Below are 20,397 nucleotides of genomic sequence, written 5' to 3'. Positions count from 1 at the left end.
GAAAACAAATAAATGGAAACAATTATATCTCAAGTGTACCAAGTTGGTGGCACAAGTTTAAAGAGAATAGGAAAATTTCAAGTCACTTTTAACTGTTATTTTGATTGATTTTTTAGTGGGATATATTCTAAGAACAAAAAGTAGCACAAAGAAATCTCAAACTTTAGTTGTTAGCCATATTATGATGCTTTTATGTGAAACGATCATATGTATATTTTAAGATTAAGCAAATATTAACCCTAGAATGTTGCCAGAAGCCAAGTTTTTCAGCACAAGAAAAAATACAGTGGTAAACTCCATACAGATCAAGCAAAATTTCTGCAATCTTTAATTTGATTAAAAATATCAGTATAAATGGGATTTTTGTTTTCCTCTTAAAAATACACATTTTCTAGCTTTGTTGGTTTAAAAGCAAAAACCAGTTGATAGAAATCATCAGCTTTTAAAATTTGTCCAGCAAAACACCATCCACCACTAAACAGAGCCAAAGTAATGGTTGATTTCGGGTCTGGGGCAGAGAATGTACAATGTGAGTCTAAAGCATCTTGGTCTTTGAAAATCTGTAGCTTTTGCTGAGATGTTTCTAGGTGTATATTTATTTGTATGAACCCTGCTGCTTAAGACACATTTTTCTTAATCCAACCTGAGGAATCATGTCTTTCATGACTTTAACTTCTGATGTCTCTAAGTCATTCTCTTATATCTCTATATCTGGAACTCCAACTGTACGTAAATTCTTCTCATTCCATTCCCCATGCCTCTTACCTCCTTTGCCATATACTTCTTTGCTCTTTGTCTCCTTGGGTGTATTCTAGGCAATTTCTTCAGATCTATTGGTTTATTAGATCTCTCTTCTGAAGTTTAATCTGCTTTGTAAAACCCTTCCACTGAGTTTTCAAATTTCATTTTTAATACTTTGAATTTTTAGATCTTGTTGCCCTAAAATGTTCTCTTGTCCCTTAGTTTTGCCTTTGATTCTTTTATTTCTTTGACTATTTTAACATACTCATTTTAAGTTCCCTAGCTAATAATTTGAACACCTGTAGTTCTTTGTGATCTCATTCTGCAGTGCATTCTTGTCCATCACAGTTCCGCACATTCCATAAGTGTGAATCTTCAGCTCGTATTTGGAATAGATATATCTTTTGGAATATTTTTGTTCTCGATTGAGAATTTGATAATTCATTAATTTGGGATCATCCCACATATATTACTTTTCATGACCATCAGGATTGTGTAACTGGGGCAGGATGATTGTGCTGGAATCAGAGAGCGAGGGCTTTGGTAAAGCTGTGGCTCCCTGCCTCTTCCTGGGGGCACACAAGGCTCGCCTGTGACTGGCATTGGCAGGGGCATTCAGACAGGAAGGATGTGCCCGGGACGGCTAGTAGCCCCCTTGTTCTCCTCCCTTCTCCTTCCCGGCAGTCCTGAGAGAACACAGCTACACCGAGGAAGGATCCCAGATCCCCTGCAAGAAAGCCTCCGAGGAGAGCTGCATGATCTACACCAGACATTGCAGGAGCTGGAAATAGATATCTTTAAAATTCCAAGTCACTGAGATTCCAGTTTGTGTGTTGTGGCAGCTTGTGTTTGTTCGAAGAGAGGAGTGTAAAGAAATGAATGGGACCGCGGGCTCCAGGGATGGCTGGGGGGGATGATCCTGTAGAGAGAAACTGAGGATGCAGAAGCTAGAGATTTCCAGGAGTCAAGCATGATGGTCAGGCTCACGTGTCAACCTGGCCAGGTAATGGTTCCCTGTTGTTTGGTCACGCAAGCCCTAGCCTAACTGTTACAGCGAAGACAAACCGCGGATTTAATTCATTGGTCAGTTGATGGTATCTATGGATGATGTTATCTATACTCAGCCGAGGAGATTGCCTTCAACAATTAGAGACGTCTCCTCCAATCAACTGAAGACTTAACAGGAGAAGTAGTGATTTCAGCAGTCAGAAAAGACAATTTTCGTCTCCACTTCAGACAGCCAGCTTTTCTTGGAGAATTCATCAAAAAGCTTCATCCGAATTCCCAGCTTGTGGCCTGCCCTCTGGAATTTGGAGTCATGGATCCCCACAGTCACTGAGACACGTTTATAAAATCTCATATTTACAGATATCTCCTGTCAGTTCTGTTTCCCCAGAGAACAGTGACTAATACAAATCGGTGCCAGGAAAGTGGGGTGCATGCTACTGTGCAAATATCAAAAATGTTGGTGTGGTTTTATAAATGGGTGAGGGGTACACTCTGCAAGAAGAGTGAGATGCTGGGTAGAAAGGCCTCGATTGCTTTGAAGAGACGTTGGTAAAAATCCATGCCTGATGGGTTCTGGGAGTGCAATCCTGCTGTGCGCCCAGCACGTGTGCCTGGCATCGAGTAACTGGGTGCCCAGTGCTGTGTGCCCGGATTGCGTGTCCAGCATTGTGTTCCCAGAGTGCCTAGTACTGTGTGCCTGGCGCTGTGTGTCTCGCACTGTGTACCTGACATTGTGTTTCTAGAATTTGTGCTCAGTGTTGCGGGTCTGGTAGCATATGTCCAACAGTATGTACCCAGCTCTGTGTCCAGAAGTATACACCCAGTGTGTGCGCCTGGCTTTATATTCCTAGAGTTGTGTCTCATCATGTGTACCCACTTCTTTTGTCTGGCATGGTTGTCCAGCTTATGTGTCCAGTGTTGTCTTCTCAGAGTCTGTGCCTAATATTGTGTGCCCACTGTGTGTGCACAGAGTGTGCTCAGCATTGTGTGCCCACTGTTGTGTGCGTGGTGAGTGCAACCAGTATTTGTGTGCCCATTGTTGTTTTCCTGCTTTTTGTTTCCTGCATTGTGTGTCCCATAGTGTGCCAGTGTTATGTGCCCAGCAATGTGTCCCTACTGCAGTTTGTGTGGCATGTTTGTCCAGTGTTGGGTGCCCAACTCTATGAGCCTGGTGTGTGCCAGTGTTATTTGCCCTGAGTCCTGTGCCTGGTGTGTCCAGAGTGTGTACCTGGCCTACAGTGGCTGGCATTGTGTCCCCAGAGTGTGTGTGCCTGGTATGTACGTTGGTATTTTGTGCAGGACTTTGTACCTGGTGATGTGTGTCTGGGTGCTGTGTACCTGCTGGAGTGTGCATGGTGTTGTGTGCCCAGTGTGTGTGCCTGGTGTGCTTTGCTTGGCTCTTTGTGCCCAAAATCGTGTTTCCATAGTGGATGCTCACTGCTGTGTGTCTGGCATTTTGTTCCCAGAGTGTGTACCTGGTATTGTATGCAGAGTTGTGTGTCTGGCAATTTGCATCCAGCTCTCTGTGCTTGACATTTCCTTCCTGGGGGTGTGCCTGGGGTTGTGTACCCCGTTCCACACGCCCAGACATTCCTTTCCACAATGTGGGTCTGCTGTTGCGTGCCCAGGTCTGTGTGCCTGGAACTGTGCTACCACAGTGTCCACCCAGGGTTGTATGTCTGGAGTGTGTTCTCAGGTTGCGCACTGGCCCTGTGTGCTTGGCCTCATGCCCACAACACATTTCTGGTGTTGTGTGTCAGCACTGGTGCCCTGTCGTGCCAGGCAGGCGTGCCCAAGGGGTGTGTTGGCAGTATGCCTCGCAAGTGTACCTGGGTGTGTGTGGCCAGTTTTGTGTTCGCAGAGTGTGACTGACAGTGTGTATCTGCTGGCATGTGCTTAGCCTTGTTTGCCCGGCATTCACTCCCAGCCTTGTGTGCCTGGTGTTGTGCACCCAGAGTTGTGTTCCTGATAGTGTGTGGCTGTCTTTGTGTGGTATGCCCAGTTTTGTGTGCCTGGTGTTGTTTGACCAGCTCTGCCTGCCCAGTGCTGCGTGCTCAGAACGTGTGCCTGGCAGGTGTTCCCAGGGTCTGTGTCTGGTGTGTGTGTGCAGTGTGGTGTGTTCAGCATGTGGGCCTGCATCGTGTACCCAGACGTGTGTACCTGGCATTATGTGCCGGGTGCTGTGTGCCCAGCATTGCATTCCTGGATGTGTTCACAGTGTTGTGTGCCCAGATGTATGTGCCCCGTGTGTGCCTGGCAATATGTGCCCAGGTGAGTGTACCTAATAGCATGTGCCTCGATGTGTTCCAAGTGTGTGTGTGCCTGCTTGTCCCTGCTGTTGTGTGCCCACTGGTGTGTGCCCAGTGTTGTGAGGCTGCATTTGTGTGTCTGGCATATGTGCCTGCATGTTGTGGCCAGCTGTGTGCAGGGCTTCCTGTTGTCATGTGCCTGGTGTGTTCCCAGGGTGCACACCCAGCACCCTGCGTCTGGCTCTGTGTGCTGGTGTGTGTCCATTGAGTGTTCCTGGCACTTGTATCCAGTGTGTGTGCCAAGTATGTGTGTGCCAGTTTGCGTGCCCACTGCATATGCCCAGGGCGCCTAAGTCTGGTTTGTGTTACCGTGTGCTTCTGGCATTGCACGCCCGGTGTGTGCTTCTTACGTGTGTCCGGTGTGTGCTCGGTGGGTGTGAGCCCCGTGCGTGCGCCTGGCATCGTGCGCGCAGTGTGTGCGCCCGTTGTGTGTGTGCCACACTGCGCCGTTTGCGCGCTCTCCGCCCGTTCCTCTGGGCGGCTGCCCGCCCTCCCCGCCCCCTTCGCTTCCCGCCTGGGGCCCCGCTCCCCGCGCCCACCCCACCCTCCGCGCGCTTCCTTCCACGCGGAGCCCCTCCTGCGCACACTGGCCTGAGCTCCTCGTCGCCCGCCCCTGCAGTCTGGGAGGCCTTTGCGCGGGGCCCCCGTGGAGGGTCCCCCCGCCTCGCTGCCCTGGCAAGGGCGCTGCAGGCTCACTGCAGAGGCGGCCTCCCTCCCCACGCTGCCCCCCGAGCGGCCGCCTCGACCCCCCAGCCCGCAGCCCGCACCCCGCAGCCCACAGCCGGCACTCCACACCCCGCACCCTGCAGCCCACATTCCGCAGCCCACACCCCAGTCACAACCCACAGCCCACAGCCCACAGCCCGCACCCCGCACCCCGCATCCTGCACCACGCAGACCGCACCCCACACCCCACGGCCCACGGCCCAAGGCCCACACCCCGCACCCCACAAACCACAGCCCTCACCCCACAGCCCGCACCCCACACCCCACAGCCCACGGCCCAGTCACACACCACAGTCACAGCCCGCACCCCGCACCCGCACCCTGCACCCCACAGCCCACAGCGCTCAGCCCGCACCCCGCACCCCACAGCCCACACCCCGCAGCCCACAGCCCACACCCCGCAGCCCGCACCCCGCAGCCCGCACCTCGCACCCCACAGCCCACAGCCCGCAGCCCGCAGCCCGCACCCCGCAGCCCACTCGCCTCCCCTGGAAGCCCCTGCCCGCTCCCCTCCTCGGGCTCTCACCTCGCCGCGAGGCCCCCGCTCACGCGGCCTGCGCCCCGGGCCCTGCTGCCCACGCAGACGTCCTCCGGGCTCCCGAGGGGCAGGCGTCCCGGGGAGGGTCCCTGCGGGCTCCTGGCCGCCCGCCGCCAGACCCCGCCCACCTTGGAGCCCCCTGGATGCCGCCTGGACCGCAGCCGCCCCGCGCGGGACGCGGAAGGCCGTGGCTGTGTCGCCGCACGGCCACCAGGTGGCACGCGCGCTCCCGGCAGGGCCGCCCCTCGCTAAGGACCGGGCAGGGAGCAGGGCGGAGGGCCCCCTCGCGTCCTTCCTGTGGGAAGACGAGGGTGTGAGGACAGGGAGGCGCACGAACCCCAGCCTCCAGACCAACAAGGAGGGTGGGTACAAGGAGGGAGGGTTTTAAAGAGGCATCTCCGTGTGAATAATAGAAAAACACAGCTCTAATGAAATAAAAACCACCGAGAATTCCTTTTGCCATATTTTTGTGCTTTCAATGACCAAGGAGCAAAACATTGGACTTGGGTGATGGTGATTTAATTTTCAAATTTTTTTTTTGCCTTTAAAAAATTTTTTAATTAAATTGTCTTTTTTTTTAAGGTACATAGATCACAAAGACATGTTACATTAAAAAATAGGAGGTTCCCATATACCCCACCCCCTCCCCCCACTCCTCCCACATCAACAACCTCTTTCATCATCGTGGCACATTCACTGCACCTGGTGAATACATTTTGGAGCGCTGCTGCACCACATGGATAATGCTTTACATTGTAGTTTGCACTCTTCCCCCGTCCATTCAGTGGGTTATGGCAGGACATACAATGTCCAGCATCTGTCCCTGCAATATCATTTAGCACAACTCCTAGCCACGAAAATGCCCCCACATCTCATCTCTTCTTCCCTCTTCCTGCCTTCTGCAAAATCAGATCTTGGCATCCCGCTGGCAGCCTGAATCTCTTCTCTTCAAGCCTCCGTTGTTTATTCCCTTTACTGGAGAGGGGGGAAGCGGGGAAAACTGCCACCAGGTGCATTCCCTGGGACCCCGTGGATGTGCTCAAAGGATCCCGCCCCTGGACTTCCCAGGACATTCCTGGTTTGAGTGTAGGCCTGGCACAAGTGTTGTCCTCTGGTCACCTGGCCCGAGGAGCCCTCCTCCGCCCGCGCTCCACGGCCCTGCTCCCCCTTTCCTACTAGCTGTGCTTCTGTCCCTTTCTGTTTGGTTCCTGCCCCTCCACGATTCCTTCAAATTTCTGCCATGCTGATGTCACTCTTCTTTCCAAGGTGGTTATGCTTGTATTTTCTGTTCATTGCTAAGGATTTAGAGCCCTGGGGTAGGGGAGGTGGTTCACTCATCCTGTGGGCTGAGTGCAAGCGCCCCCTCCCCGGGGAGAGCCCTTCTCGCGGATCCCGCAGAGCCTGTGTCTCCCAGCCACACCTGTGCCCCCGGCCGCGTGGCTGGCTGTGAAGCCCTTGTGCAGGGCTAGCTGGCGGGCACTTGGAAAGCATGTCCCATCTTCCTTCGCGCAGTCTAGCCTCTCCACTTCATGCCTTCGCTGGTTGTGCTGAAGCCCCTGTTTGAGTTTGCTAAGCTTCCAAAGGCAGATACCATAAAACTTGTGAATTTCCCCTTTTACTTTTGTTAATGATTTCCAGTTTCATTCCATTACAATCAGAGAAAGAGTTTTTTAAATAATTTCAATCTTTTTACATTCACTGAGACCTGTCTTGTGGCCCAGCATCTAGTCTATCCTGGAGCAAGATCCATGAGCCCTTGAAAAGAAGGTATATCCTGTTTTGGGATGTAATGCCCTGTAAATGTTCGTTAGGTCTAGTTCATTTATCATATTATTCAATCTCTGTTTCCTTATTTATCCTCTGTCCAGATGTCCTGTCCAATGCTGAGAGTAGGGTACTGAAGTCTCCAACTTTTATTGTAAAGATGTCTATTTCTCCCTTTAGTTTTGCCAATGTGTGTCTCGTGTACTCTGGGGCACCCAGATTAGGTGCATAAATACTTATTGTTGTTATATATTCTTGGTGACTTTTGATTGGAGAGTTCAATGCATTAACATTCAGTGTTATTACTGTAAGGGCACAACTTACTTCACCCATTTTATCCTTTAGCTTTCCATTGTTACATCTTACTAGTGTTACTCTTTTAAAATTTTTTTCAGTTATCCTTATTAATAATATTCATTTCCACATTCTTCTCCAAGCCTCTCTCTCCTGCCTTTTCCTTTCAGGCTGTAGCACCCCCTTTAGAATTTCTTGTAAGTCTGGCCTCTTGGTGACAAACACTCTCAGTTCCTGTTTATCTGTTATGACTTGAAACTCACCCTCATTTTTCAAAAAAGATTTATTTTATTTTTTTCTCCCCCTGCCCCCCATTCCCCTGTTGTCTGCTCTGTGTCCATTCACAGTGTGTTCTTTTGTGTCTGCCTGTATTCTCATTAGGTGGCTCCGGGAACTGATCCTGGGAACTTCCAGAGTGGGAGAGAGGTGATTACTCTCTTGTGCCACCTCAGCTCCCTGTTCTGCTACATCTTCTTGTTTTCTCTCCTCTGTGTCTCTTGTTATGTCATCTTGCTGCACCAGCTCTGCATGTCAGCTGGCAATCCTGTGCTTGGCAGCATTCCCACACAGGGCAGCACTCCTGTGCAGGGCAGAATTCCTGTGTGGGCCAGCACTCCACGTGGGCCAGCTTGCCTTCACCAGGAGGCCCTGAGCATCGAGCCTTGGACTTCCTATATGGTAGACGGGGGCCCAATTGGTTGAGGCACATCCTCACCCTCATTTTTTGAAAGAGAATTTTTCAAGATAAAGAGATCTTGGCTTGCAGTTTTTCTTTCTTTCTTTCTTTCTTTCTGTATCTTAAGTATGTCCTGCCATTGCCTTCTAACTTCCACGGGTTCTGATGAGAAGTTGGCACTTACTCTTGTTGCACCTCCCTTCTGTTGATGGATTGCTTTTCTTTGGGTGGTTTCAGAATTTTCTCTTTATCCCTGGCTTTTAACATTCTGACTATTAGGTGGCTCAGAGTAGGCCTATTTGGATTCATTCTGTTTGGAGTCCATTGTCCTTGGATATTGCTATTTATGTTTTTCATAAGGATTGTGAAATTTTCGGTCATTATTTCCTCAAATATTCTTTCTGTCCCTTTCCCAGTCTCTTCTCCTTCTGGGACACCCATAGTGTGTATGCTTGTGAAGTTTGCACTGTTATCAATTCTCCAAGACCTTTGTATTAGTCAGCGTTCTCTAGGGAAACAGAATCAAGAAGAGGTATCTGTCAATAGTATGTGATTTTAGCAGTCTCTCACATGGCTGTGGGGATGCACAAGTCCAGTTCCCCAGGCAGGCTGTAACCAGGGGCTCCAGTGAAAGTCCAGTGAAGGTTCTTGAAGAGTTCTGGGAAACGTTGGTTGTCCAAAGACAAGCTGAGAAATTCTCACTCAATGCTGGAATCACTTCCCCTTTTAAGTCATTCAACTGTTTAGATAAAGCATCATTCATTGCTGATGGCAATCTCCCTGACTGATGTAATTGTATTCAGCTATCTGTGATTTACCACTGAAATAAAGTCAACAGTATTACAGTTAGCCCCATGCTTGCTTGACCAAACAGCTGGGGACAATTACCTGGCCAAGTTGGCACATTAGCCTAACCATCACAGTCCACCCCTTGTCAACTCGGCAACCATACACATTACCTTAAGCCATTACTTAGTCTCTAAGTAAAAACGAATACAGACATGTATATATATATTTCTACCTAACAATGTTCAACTCTCCTGTGTACAACTGGAAATGCATTAATTCCATACAGAATGGGGTGCAATTTCTTGGGTAATATTCACTCTTAAACTTGATATCCTTAAATATTATGACATGAAACTGATATAACTTGTTATATGACAAGGGAAAAGTTAGGGGAAGAAGACAAAGAAATTCATTTTGTGTACATATACAATCATCATCATAATGAACAAGCAAGAAAGATTCATGATGATTATAGTCCTCATTTCTGTAACTGACCATGTGGCTAAAGTTCATATTTATCACTACCTTCTTCCACTACCCATTCCATCTTTCCATTACCCTCAGCAAGCACTTCAGCTGGCCGTGGTTCTTTGACTGGTGGGGAGACCCAAACTTTCGTTCCTGAAGATTCTGGGCCATTGTTAGTCCTGCTTGGATTGGGTTGTTACAATTTTCCATTTAATCATAGGACAAGGCAGTACTAGGAGATGCCCTAGAGGATCTCCTGTATTCCAGGCAAACTCTTCCTTACCCCCATTATGTAGATGCAGTCCTATTTCCCCTTGGTACTCACATCAATCACCCAACCAGTACAGTAATTCCCTTCTTTGACTGTCGATTCAGAGGTAAGAGGAGCCCAAGGTGGCCAGGTGGCAGTTTTAACTTCCAGTTCAGTGGAATCATGGTTGTGTTCCCTGGTGACAGCACTCCTTTTGGGACTAAAACCTGTAGACCAGCAGAGTTTGAGGCTGCAGGGAAAGGAAGCAAAAATGTTCCTAGTGGGTCACTAAGGGTAATTGTGAGTAGTGCCACTCCCATTTCCACCCCTCGATTCTTGGACCCATGGATCCTGGTTATGGGAGAAAAAGCACTGTAGAGTGAACACTGATTTAAAGCACGCACAGCCTCCTGGAGAACATTGCCCCAGCCCTGCAAGGTATTGCCACCTAGTTGGCGCTGTAACTGACTCTTCAAAAAAGGTCATTCCACCATTCTATCCAACCAGCTGCTTCAGGGTGATGGGAAACATGATAAGACCAGTGAATGCCATGGGCATGTGCCCATTCCTGCCCATTGCTGTGAAATGGTTTCCTTGATCAGAAGCAATGCTGATGGAATGCCATGGCTGTAGATAAGACATTTGGTGAGACCATGGATGGTAGTTTTGGAAGAAACATTGCATGCAGGAAATGTAAACCCATATCCAGAGTACTTGTCTATTCCATTTAGAACAAATCACTGCCCCTTCCATGGTGGAAGAGGCCCAACGTAGTCAACCTCCCACCAGGTAGCAGGCTGGTCACCTTGAGAAATGGTGCCATATCAGGGGCTGAGTGTGGGTCTCTGCTACTGGCAGATTGGGCACTCAGCAGCGGCTGTAGCCAAGTCAGCCTTGGTGAGGAGGGAAGTCCATGTTGCTGAGCCCATCATAATCTTCATCCCTACCTCCGTGGCCACTTTGTCCATGAGCCCATTGGGCAGTGACAAGAATAGCTGGGGAAAGAGGCTGAGCAGTCGCCACAGAGCTGATCATCTTATCCAGTTGATTATTAAAATCTTCCTCTGCTGATGTCACCCTCTGGTGAGCATTCCTGTGGAATACAAATATTTTCGTGACTTTTGCCCACTCTAAAAAGGTCTATCCACGTACCTTGCCCCAGACCTCTTTGTTGCCAATTTTCCAATCACGTTCCTTCCAAGTCCCTGACCATCCAGCCAATCCATTGGCAATAGCCCAAAACTGCTATTTCTTCTTCCAAGCAAAATGCACTGCTTGAAGTTCTGTTCAGTGGGAGGATTTGCTCTCACCACTGTCCTTCGGGGATGTCCCAGAAAGGGGTTGCGGTGCACCCATTAATGGGGTGAGACCAGATCCAAGCCACCTGGGTGTACGGACAAGAGAGGCTCCAAAACGCTCTTTATTCCTTTCACTCTCCCAGCCTGCCAGCAGATGGCGCTCAGCAAACCTTTCCGTGGAGGTGACTCTTTTCAGCCTCCGCTTGCAGGTGTTTCTAGCCTGCTAGAGGCATGATTCAAAGAGGGGCCCTGCTGTCCAAATTCACCAGAGAGATCACACTCAGGCCTCTGCTGCACCTTCCCTCTTCCCAGGGAAGAAGCAGCCTGCTCCCTCTCAGATGACCACCATCAGCCATCAGCTTTATCAAGGCTGCTTGCCCCTGGGTGTGGGATGGCGCCTTCCCAGTGGGGCGGCACTCACAGCTCTCCTCTCATCGCTCTGCCCCTTCCCTACTTGGGCAATGTGCAGAACTCTCCTGGTCTGCAGATCCCCAAAGCAGATCCTTTGGACAGTTTCTGCTCTTACTCCATTGTTTGTGTAAGAAGTTGAGCACTGCTGACCTCCTCTGAAGCCATATTCCTGGAAGGTCCTCAGTAGTTCACATCTTAATTAACAAACTACTCACCAAAAGGTCCTACTTAAAACGGGTCCACAACCATAGGAATGGGTTAACCATATGAATATACTTTTCTGGGATATATACACTTTCAAATCATCTCACCTGCCCAGGTCACCAGCTGTCCCTCCTGTTGGACATGGCTTGGACTATGCTCAGTATGGCCATTGGCTTTTTTAAATTTTAAAATTATTTTTAAACAAGTTTGATTCTGTAATACCCTCTCTTTTCCTATTATTTTTTTTAAACCTTTTATTCCCCCCCCAAGATGGCTCCCTTGTCTGTCTGCTTGTTGTGTCTCCTTGTTGCTCTGCTTGTTGTCTCTGCTTGTTGTGTGTGATCATTGTGCCTGTTTGTTGTGTCCTCTTGTGTCTGCTCATTGTGTCCTCTCATTGTCTCTGCTTGTCTTCTTCAGGAGGCACCAGGAACTGAATCTGGGACCTTCCCATATGGGAGGTGGGTGCCCAACCGCTCGAGCCATGCCTGCTCCCTGCTCACTGAAGACACGTCCCACTGAAAGAAAATATAACATCAACTACAACAATATTATTGTAATACAAACTTTCAACAGCTTCTTCTGAAGTCTTCCATTAGAATGAAGACTAAAGAGCTCATCCCCATGGAAACACCGTGGTTTGGGAGAAGTACTGCTCAGAGCCACTTAGACCATTTCATAGTGCAACATCAGCGAACGTGTTCGGGAAGATTTACTTCGCACCCAGGGCAGTCACACTGCATAGAAGGATGAGGGGAGAGGCCCCTGTGGGCATGAAAGCACAACCATTGTATGATCTTGATGATAGGAAGCATGGAGAATAAGCAAATTCACAGAGACAGCTCTCCCATTAAATTCGGAGGACAGGAGTTGGGGGTGAAGGGGAGGGGTGTTATTGCTTAGTGGGTGGGAGTTTCTGTTTGAGGTGGAAAATTGGGGGTGATGGGTGCTGGTGATGGCAGCATGATATTGTGAATGTAATTAAGAACCCTGAATTGTACGCTTGAAAGTGGTTGGTTAAACGGGCAGTTTAGAGCTGTACGCACTGCAATGCAAGTGCCAAAAAAAAGAAAGAAAAGATTGCCAATATGGTTGAAGCCACCCCCCTCCCAAAACAAACACGGGGTGCAGTCCAGTGGGGAAGGTGTGTTTGAAAGCCTCGCCGTGCCCTGGGCTGGCAGGTGCCTCCTGAGCTCGCTTAGCCGGCTGTGGCCGTGTCCAGCGTGAGCCTCGCCTCTTGGACTCCAGGCCCAGCGGGTGGGACACCTGGGCTTCCACTCTGTGTGGCCCCCGGGGCTCTTCCGCCTGGGAGGAGCGCTGCATGTCCAGGGAAGGGAGGGCTGGCAAAACCCTGCACACGCACACGCAGAGGCCTCGGCTGGCCTCAGCAGTCAGGAGAGCAGCCCCGGAAAGTCATCAGGAAATGACAGGCTGACGATTAGCTGAGAAGACGCAGGGAACTGAATCAGGTCAGTCCAAGGGCACAGGGAGGCATTTTCCAGCTCAGAAAGGCTTTTGAAGGGTGACAAACACGTGTGTCCAAGAGTAAGTCAGCGTCGGGGACCGTGTAAAGGTGCATCGCAGGAAAAGCCGCCCTTCCGAGAAGGGAGCTCCCCGAACGCAGCCTTCAGGCGCCGTTCCTCTCCGCTGCGGGTCTGTGGCGGACACAGAAATTACTCAGCGTGAATCCAGCCAGTCCACAGTGGGCGGAGAGGATTTCCAAGAGCCCACGTAGGGGACTGCAGGTCAGTCCTAAAGGCCTCTGGCCCATCTGGCCGGAGCTGCCTGCCTAGTCCAGGTCCTTTCCTCCCGTCTGCGGACAGAGGACGCTCTCACATGGCTGTGTCTGGAGATCAGAAGAGGAGCTGTGGGAGGACGAGGCAGGTGACCTCGGGTGTGAGTCTCTCGGCGCTCCTGGGTGGGGCCTGGTGACAGCCTGTCCCCTAGCAGAGGCTGCCTGTCGACCTCCTGCATGCGCCCGCCTCTGGTTTGCTTTTCCGCAGCCCTCTGCTCGGTGCTCGCAGCCCCCTTGACCATCAACACTGCTAGCTCCCGACGTGTCACAGATGGAGCCCACCACCGTCCGTGCCAGCCAGCGGGTGGGCCTCCTCGCCCGGGGCTGGGCTGGTCCTCGGCAGTGCTAAAGGGGGGCTCTGGGCGAGGCACCCCCTTATTTGCCCTGCCTGCTCCACGCTGCTGACTCCCAAAGGGGCAGGGGCGGCGCAAGCAGAGCCCAGGGAGTCACGGGGCCCCCAGTGTGTGGATCCCCCCAGAAAACCCCCTCTCCTGGGCGGGGGTGGAATCCCGTCCCCCCAGCACGTCCCATCCTCATCGGGGTCCCTCGGGGTGTGAACCCCCTCCAGGTGGGACCTTCCGAAGCGGCTGTGGGTAGTTGGGGTGAGGCCAGGCTGAATGGGGGTGGGCTCCATCCACGACTGGGGGCCTTTCAAACAGGAAATGTGGAGGCGGAGAGAAGCCAGGAGACCCGGAAGCCACAGGGGACCAAGGGCATCGCCAAGGCCAGAGACTGGGGCCCCAGCCGAGCAGCCCCAAGGGCCAGGGCAAGCCGTCACCAGAGCACGACAGACTGAGCGAACACACAGCCTTGTCCACACTCCGTTTGGGACTTAGGGCTTCTAAAACCACGAGCCAATAAATTCTTGCTGTTTACGCCAAGCCACTGAGTGAAGTTTGTCACATTTCTGGCAAACTGGAGAAGATATCTAAAGAAAGGTTTCTGCAAGGCTCTTTGTGAAAATCCCAATATCAGCTAAAGAATGGTGCAAAACTTCCTCGGGAAAAGGCTGGGCGTGCGAGTGTGCTTGAGTGTGCATGCATGCGCCTGTTGCGTGCTGGCTGACGTAGAGCCCGAAGAGGAAGAATGGAAGCCGGGGGCAAGCGCCCTTGGGTTGATGCTGCAGTTCCTGATCGTCGACTAAAGAGAGGAGAGAATGATGTGCAAATGGGAGGATGACAGAGCATCAGTGTGGGGCGGCCAGGCTTGTGCTCTCACTGACCGAGGCCACGGGACCGAGAGGCCAGCTGGGGTCAGGGTGTAAGGAGTTGAGCTCCAGCTGCCCCGGGGGTCTTGGAATGCAGACCCCAACAGGCCGCCAGCAGCCTTGCTCCCCCACCCTGCCTGGGGACCGCAGGTGGGCTGCTGGGCAGCCTGCTAGCAATTGCACCCACAGGACCTCTTCCTCCCAGCCCAGTGAGCGGAACTCACTCCAGTTCTGTTAAGAAAGCTGAAGATAACTTTCAATTCTATGGGCCTGAGTCCTCTCCATAAATAAAAAAAAAGTAAGGGGAAGCGAACTTAGCCTAATAGATAGGGCATCTGCCTACCACATGGGAGGTCCAGGGTTCAAACCCCGGGCCTCCTTGACCCGTGTGGAGCTGGCCCATGTGCAGTGCCGATGTGCGCAAGGAGTGCCCTGCCACACAGGGGTGTCCCCCGCGTAGGAGAGCTCCACGCGTAAGTAGTGCGCCCCGTAAGGAGAGCCACCCAGCGCGAAGGAAAGTGCAGCCTGCCCAGGAATGGGGCCGCACACACGGAGAGCTGACACAGCAAGATGACACAACAAAAAGAAACACAGATTCCCAGTGCCGCTGATAAGGATAGAAGCGGTCACAGAAGAACACACAGCAAATGGACACAGAGAGCAGACAACTGGGGGGGGGGAGGGGCAGGGGAGAGAAATAAATAAAAATGAATCTTTAAAAAAAAAAAAGAATTAAGTAGATTACCATGTAATATTCTTGGTCATTTTCTGCGCTGGCTGGGAAACGAGACAGCGAATAGCTTCGCTCCATAGGGTGGAAAATGGCTGGTTTCCCGCTCAGCTGCAGCCCCGTGGCTCTTGCAATGTGACTGAGCAAGGCGTAAATGAAGCACTGGCATGTGTCCATTGCCACGGCTTCCCTTGGGGAATCCGTTACACACATGGGGCTGAGCTGTGTTCTTGGGGCATGAAGCTGGGGACGGCATGGCCATCACGATGCTCTAGCAAGCTCTCTGCTCCCCTGCAGAACAGAGAGCAATCAGTACTTCCAGGACACAGAGAGATTTGAGCAGAACTGTGGGCAGGGGCAGCTGCCTTCCACCAAAGGTTCTGGCTGTCCAGGCAGGGCCTGGGGCAGAGCGAGCAGAGGGCTCTCTCTGGCACCCGCCGCTGGAAGGCAGTTACCTGGGGACAGAGGCTGGACGTGAAGCTGGACAGGCTGGAGGTGCTCTGGGGATGTGTCCAGAGGCAGAACATAACTCCAGAGGCAGAACGGGGAGGGAGGCCAGAGCCTGTCCTTGTGGGGATGTCTGCGGCTTTGTGCAGATGATGCCACGTGGAGGGGAGAGGGGGACAGAGGCCACTGAAGTGCCTGGCACAGAACTGGCAGGTCCCAGGGGAAAGGGGAGAGGAAGACTTGGGGATGGGTCTGAGGTCCCCAGCCTGGAGACTGGAGGAGAGGGACACCTTTCAATGAGACGGCAACCATCAGAGACAGCAGGTTTGGGGAGGAAAAGGATGTGCTCACGAAAAAGGAAAACCTTTTTTATTGTAGAATATGTAGGCTTACAGAAAAACTGCAAAAAATAATAGTCCTGAGAATTCCCATAAACCTTTCACTGAGTTTCCTCTAATTGTTAACATCTTATATAATCAGGAAACAATGTGGATAAAGACTGTCTTAACTAAAAAAACCAGACCTCATTCAAATTTTGTCTGCTACTGTGTGTGATGTTTAGTTCTCTGAATTTAATGTGCTAACAGGTAAACTTTGGGCTCCAGGGTACCAACATGTGTGCCAACTGGTGCATGTTGCCAAATTGCTTCCCCAAAAGGTTGAACCAGTGAGAACTGGATCTGTCAGGAGATTTCCATGGCACAGAATTTATAGAGCTCATTGGCTGCCCTTGAGTATTGATCACTAATTATTAGTGAGCGTGAACCTCATTTTATCCCCCAAAGTTGTCTCCTTACCGCCTATTTATACAGTTGCAGTCCATGTTTTTCCGATCACTCGTACACATTTGATTTTTATAAACTACACGAATCATATATATCGATGAACCTATAACTCCAGTAGCAGTTAGATTTGTACAAACATGAAGGTACCCGGACTTTTTTTGGTTGAAAATGTGTTTTACATGTATTGCCTGTCTTTTCATTTTGTTAATTGTAACCGATTTCAAGAGCGAAGCGTTATGCGAAAATAATTTTAGAGACTTGGGTATTTTTACATAAGTGGCAATTATATATATGATTGTATATAAATGACTGCTATATTCTAAAGCATCTCAATAGCGTCAGCTGTCCAGTGTTTAATGATCGCCTACTATCTGCCGACACGGTATTATCTCCTTCGCGTTGCAGCAGCCTTGCGGGTGAAGGCGCCGTGGCAGTGTGGACGAGAGCCCAGCAAACCTGCCCGGCCTCGAGCACCCCCAGCTGGCCAAGCTGGAACCCGCAGCCCTGCTCCTGATCGCCCTGCACGCATCTTGTCGCCACGTCCATTTTTGCCCTCCTGACTGTTTTCTCTATTTTTCTACAATATGATATCATGTGCTCTTTTCCTCTTTCTTCAGCGTTTTAAAAGAGACAGCCTGCCCGGCTGCTGCTGGTGCTTGCCTTTCGGTTCCCATCGAAGGCCTCCTTGTGATCAAGTCCAGAGGTCGTGAGGTCTAGCAGCTCTGGAGATGTTGACCTGCACCCATCTTCCTGAAAAAGCCTTCTTTTGCATGTTCCACGAGCCTGCATTTGCAGGTTCTTTCGCTAGTTCCTCCTTTTTGCCCCCTCGAAATGAGAGATGTCCTTGGACGCTGGTCCTGGACTCTCCACTCGCTCTGTAAGTACCACTCCCAGGAGAGCTTCATCCTCACTGCTTCTCCAATGACTTCCTGGAATTCGTCTTTTGCACGTATTTTCCCACATGCAAAATGGCGTATGTGCAAGCTTGTTCTCAGCAGCACTGAAGCAGGAAAATACTGCAACAATTAAAAAGTTTATTTTAACTGTTGGTGTATCCACACAATAGAGCCTTTTGGGGCTGTGAGGAAAAAAATGAATGAGGAAGCTCTCTATCCTGATGTGCAAAATATTTCCAGAATATCACATAAGAAAGCAAGCTGAGCACAGAAGATGTAAAATGCTGTCTTTTATATAAGGAAGAGTTACAAATAGCAATTTGTATTTGCTTGGGTGATGTGGTGGACAGGAACGGAAGCAGAAGTGAGACTTCTTAGGTGGTTTGCCGTGTGGAGTTGATTTGACTTTTGAACATGTTGACTATGTTACACACACAAATACCCACACACTCCAGAAAACTCCAGCGACTGCAGTTCAGTGGGAGCCTTGTGGTCTGCACGATCCAGCCTCCAGCTTCCTCTGTCCACTCCCATTGGCCTGGCCTCCCCTTCCCTGACTGCGTGCCACTCGGCGGCGTCCGGCTCCACTGCCGCTGCAGGCCCCTGCCTGGAACGCTGCTTGGTCCTTCTCCTCACTGCTGCGTCTTTCCATGTTTGGGAGCTCAGCGTCCACGGTCCCCTCCAGAAAGGCCTTTGCTGACCAAGCGGTCCACCAGAGGTTGTCTCCCACCACTCTGAGTAGCACCTTGTGTGCTACTGGTGGGCAATACTTTGTACAATTTTCAGTCCTCCAATTTGTTGGTTTCTTGTTCAGCCTTTGTTCTTTCCACTGGCCGGTGAGTGCCCGTTTTCTTATTAAAATCCTAGTCACTCGGGACCTGCAGGAAGCCGGCACTGGAGTAGGTGGGCCGGGCTCCACTCACACAAAGCCCAGTGGAGGACGAAGGGCAGAGAGCTCCCTGGGGGCTGTGCTGGGATTGACCAGCAGACAGCTGCCCATGGCCCAGGAGGGAGAGGGACAGAGAGACAAAGAGGTCAAAGGAAAACCAAGCGCTACTCGCTCCTGTGGCTGGAACAGCACCCACGCTCCAAGGAGAACAGCCTGGGTGAAAGCCCTGGCTCACTGCAGCCAACGAGTGGGGGCGCGTTCCCTGGAGGAAGAGGGGTCTGAAGGAGGGTGGGGAGTGGTTTCTCTTCAGTGACTTTGGCCGGCTGAGCCCCCTTTGAACTCAAAAAAGACCCCAGCCAGCACTGAAGAGGCCCCAGGGACAGGGAGGGGGGTCTGCTTAGGAGGGCTGTCATACCCAGCCGCCCTGGCAGAGAGTCTAATGAACAAACTAAAAACAGCAAGAGATACAGAACATGGTGCAACTAATTAAGGATGGCCAAACCCTGGATCAACTTAATGAAGTGAAAGAAGAGATAAAGGATTTTAAGAAGACACAGGGGAGACATACTGAAATTGTAAACAGACATAAAAAGATAATGGCTCTGATGATGATAAATGGCACAGTGTGAGAAATAAAAAATACACTGGAAGCACATAATAGCAGATTTGGATAGGCAGAGGAAATAATCAGTGACACTGAAGATAGTACGTCTGAAATCAGACAGATGATAGAAGAGAGAGATAAAAAGATAGAAAAAAATCCAGCAGGGACTCGGGCATGTGAATGACATCATGAAACACACAAACCTAAGCATTATAAGAATCCCAGAGGGAGAAGAGAAGGGAAAGGGGGCAGAAGGAGTGTTGGAGGAAATGATGGCTGAAAAGTTCCCAATGCTTTTTAGGGACATGGACCCATGTATTAGTCAGCCAAAGGGGTGCTGATGCAAAATACCAGAAATTGGTTGGTTTTCATAAAAGGCATTTATTTGGGGTAGGCTTACAGTTACCAGACCATAAAGCATATGTCACTTCCCTCACCAAAGACTGTTGCCACGTGTTGGAGCAAGATGGCTGCCGACGTCTGTGAGGGCTCAGGCTTCCTGGGTTCCTCTGGGCTCAGCCCCTCTGTTTTCTCCACAAGGTCAGCTGTAGACTATCAGGTGAATGGCTCTGTCTCTATCCCTGGGGCTCCAGCTTCAGCATCAAACTCCAACTTCAAGCCCCAACTCTGTACCTTGTCATGTCTTTTATCTGTGAGTACTCACCTCTAAGGGGTGGGGACTCAACATCCTAATGACGTGGCCCAATCAAAGCCCTAATCATAATGTAATCACACCCTGGTACAGACCAGATTAAAAACGTAATCCAGTATCTATTTTTGGAATTCATAACTATATCAAACTGCTACACTCCACCCTCTGAATTCCAAAAAGGCATTACAATATCCAAAAACCTAAATCAGTAACAATGCAAATACTAAATCATATCACAATCAATTTAAAGAAATACAGTTTGTCTTGGGGCAAAGTCATGTCTGTTACAAACCTCTGAAACTTAAAAAACAATTTATCTGTTTCCAGTACACAAATGGACAGACAAAGGATAAACATTTTCATTACAATAAAGATAATTGGGAGGGAAATATGAGTCATGGGTCCTCTATAGTTCAGTAAACCTGCAGGGCATCCTCCACTCAATTTCAGTCTGAGAGCCATTCTTAAGATGATGTTTTTTTCTCCTTGGGGCCTTAAGGGGATCCACCCTTTCTACCAGCTTGCCCAATGGCCATTTTCTTGGTTTCACCTTGATCAAGCATCTGGGTGTCTAACAACCCAGACTTGTCCCTCCAAGAGTGTTGGGGTGATTGCCACACCTTACCCAATCTTTGGGTTAGAGTCTTAACCCCCCTAGTACAGTGTTGTGAAGACAACATTTCCCCTAACCTTTGACACACAGGCTCAACCCTCTCAGAGCAAGGAGTTGACCACCTGGCCTCCCCTAACCTTTGGAGGACAGGTCCACCCCTCTCAGACCTGTGGGGTGCTGACCTTAACTGCCCTAATCCTTGGGGAATGTGCTCCACCCTCTCTGTACCCTGGGGTGGTAAAACTCTTCCAGAACATCAGACAGGAACATCCACTCTCTTCCACTGCTGGGGCAAACTCATCCTTT

The sequence above is a fragment of the Dasypus novemcinctus genome, chromosome 3 (assembly GCF_030445035.2).
Source record: "Dasypus novemcinctus isolate mDasNov1 chromosome 3, mDasNov1.1.hap2, whole genome shotgun sequence".
NCBI classification, from domain to species: domain Eukaryota; kingdom Metazoa; phylum Chordata; class Mammalia; order Cingulata; family Dasypodidae; genus Dasypus; species Dasypus novemcinctus.
The sequence above is the reverse complement of the archived record's forward strand: the minus strand, read 5'-3'. Positions refer to the sequence as shown.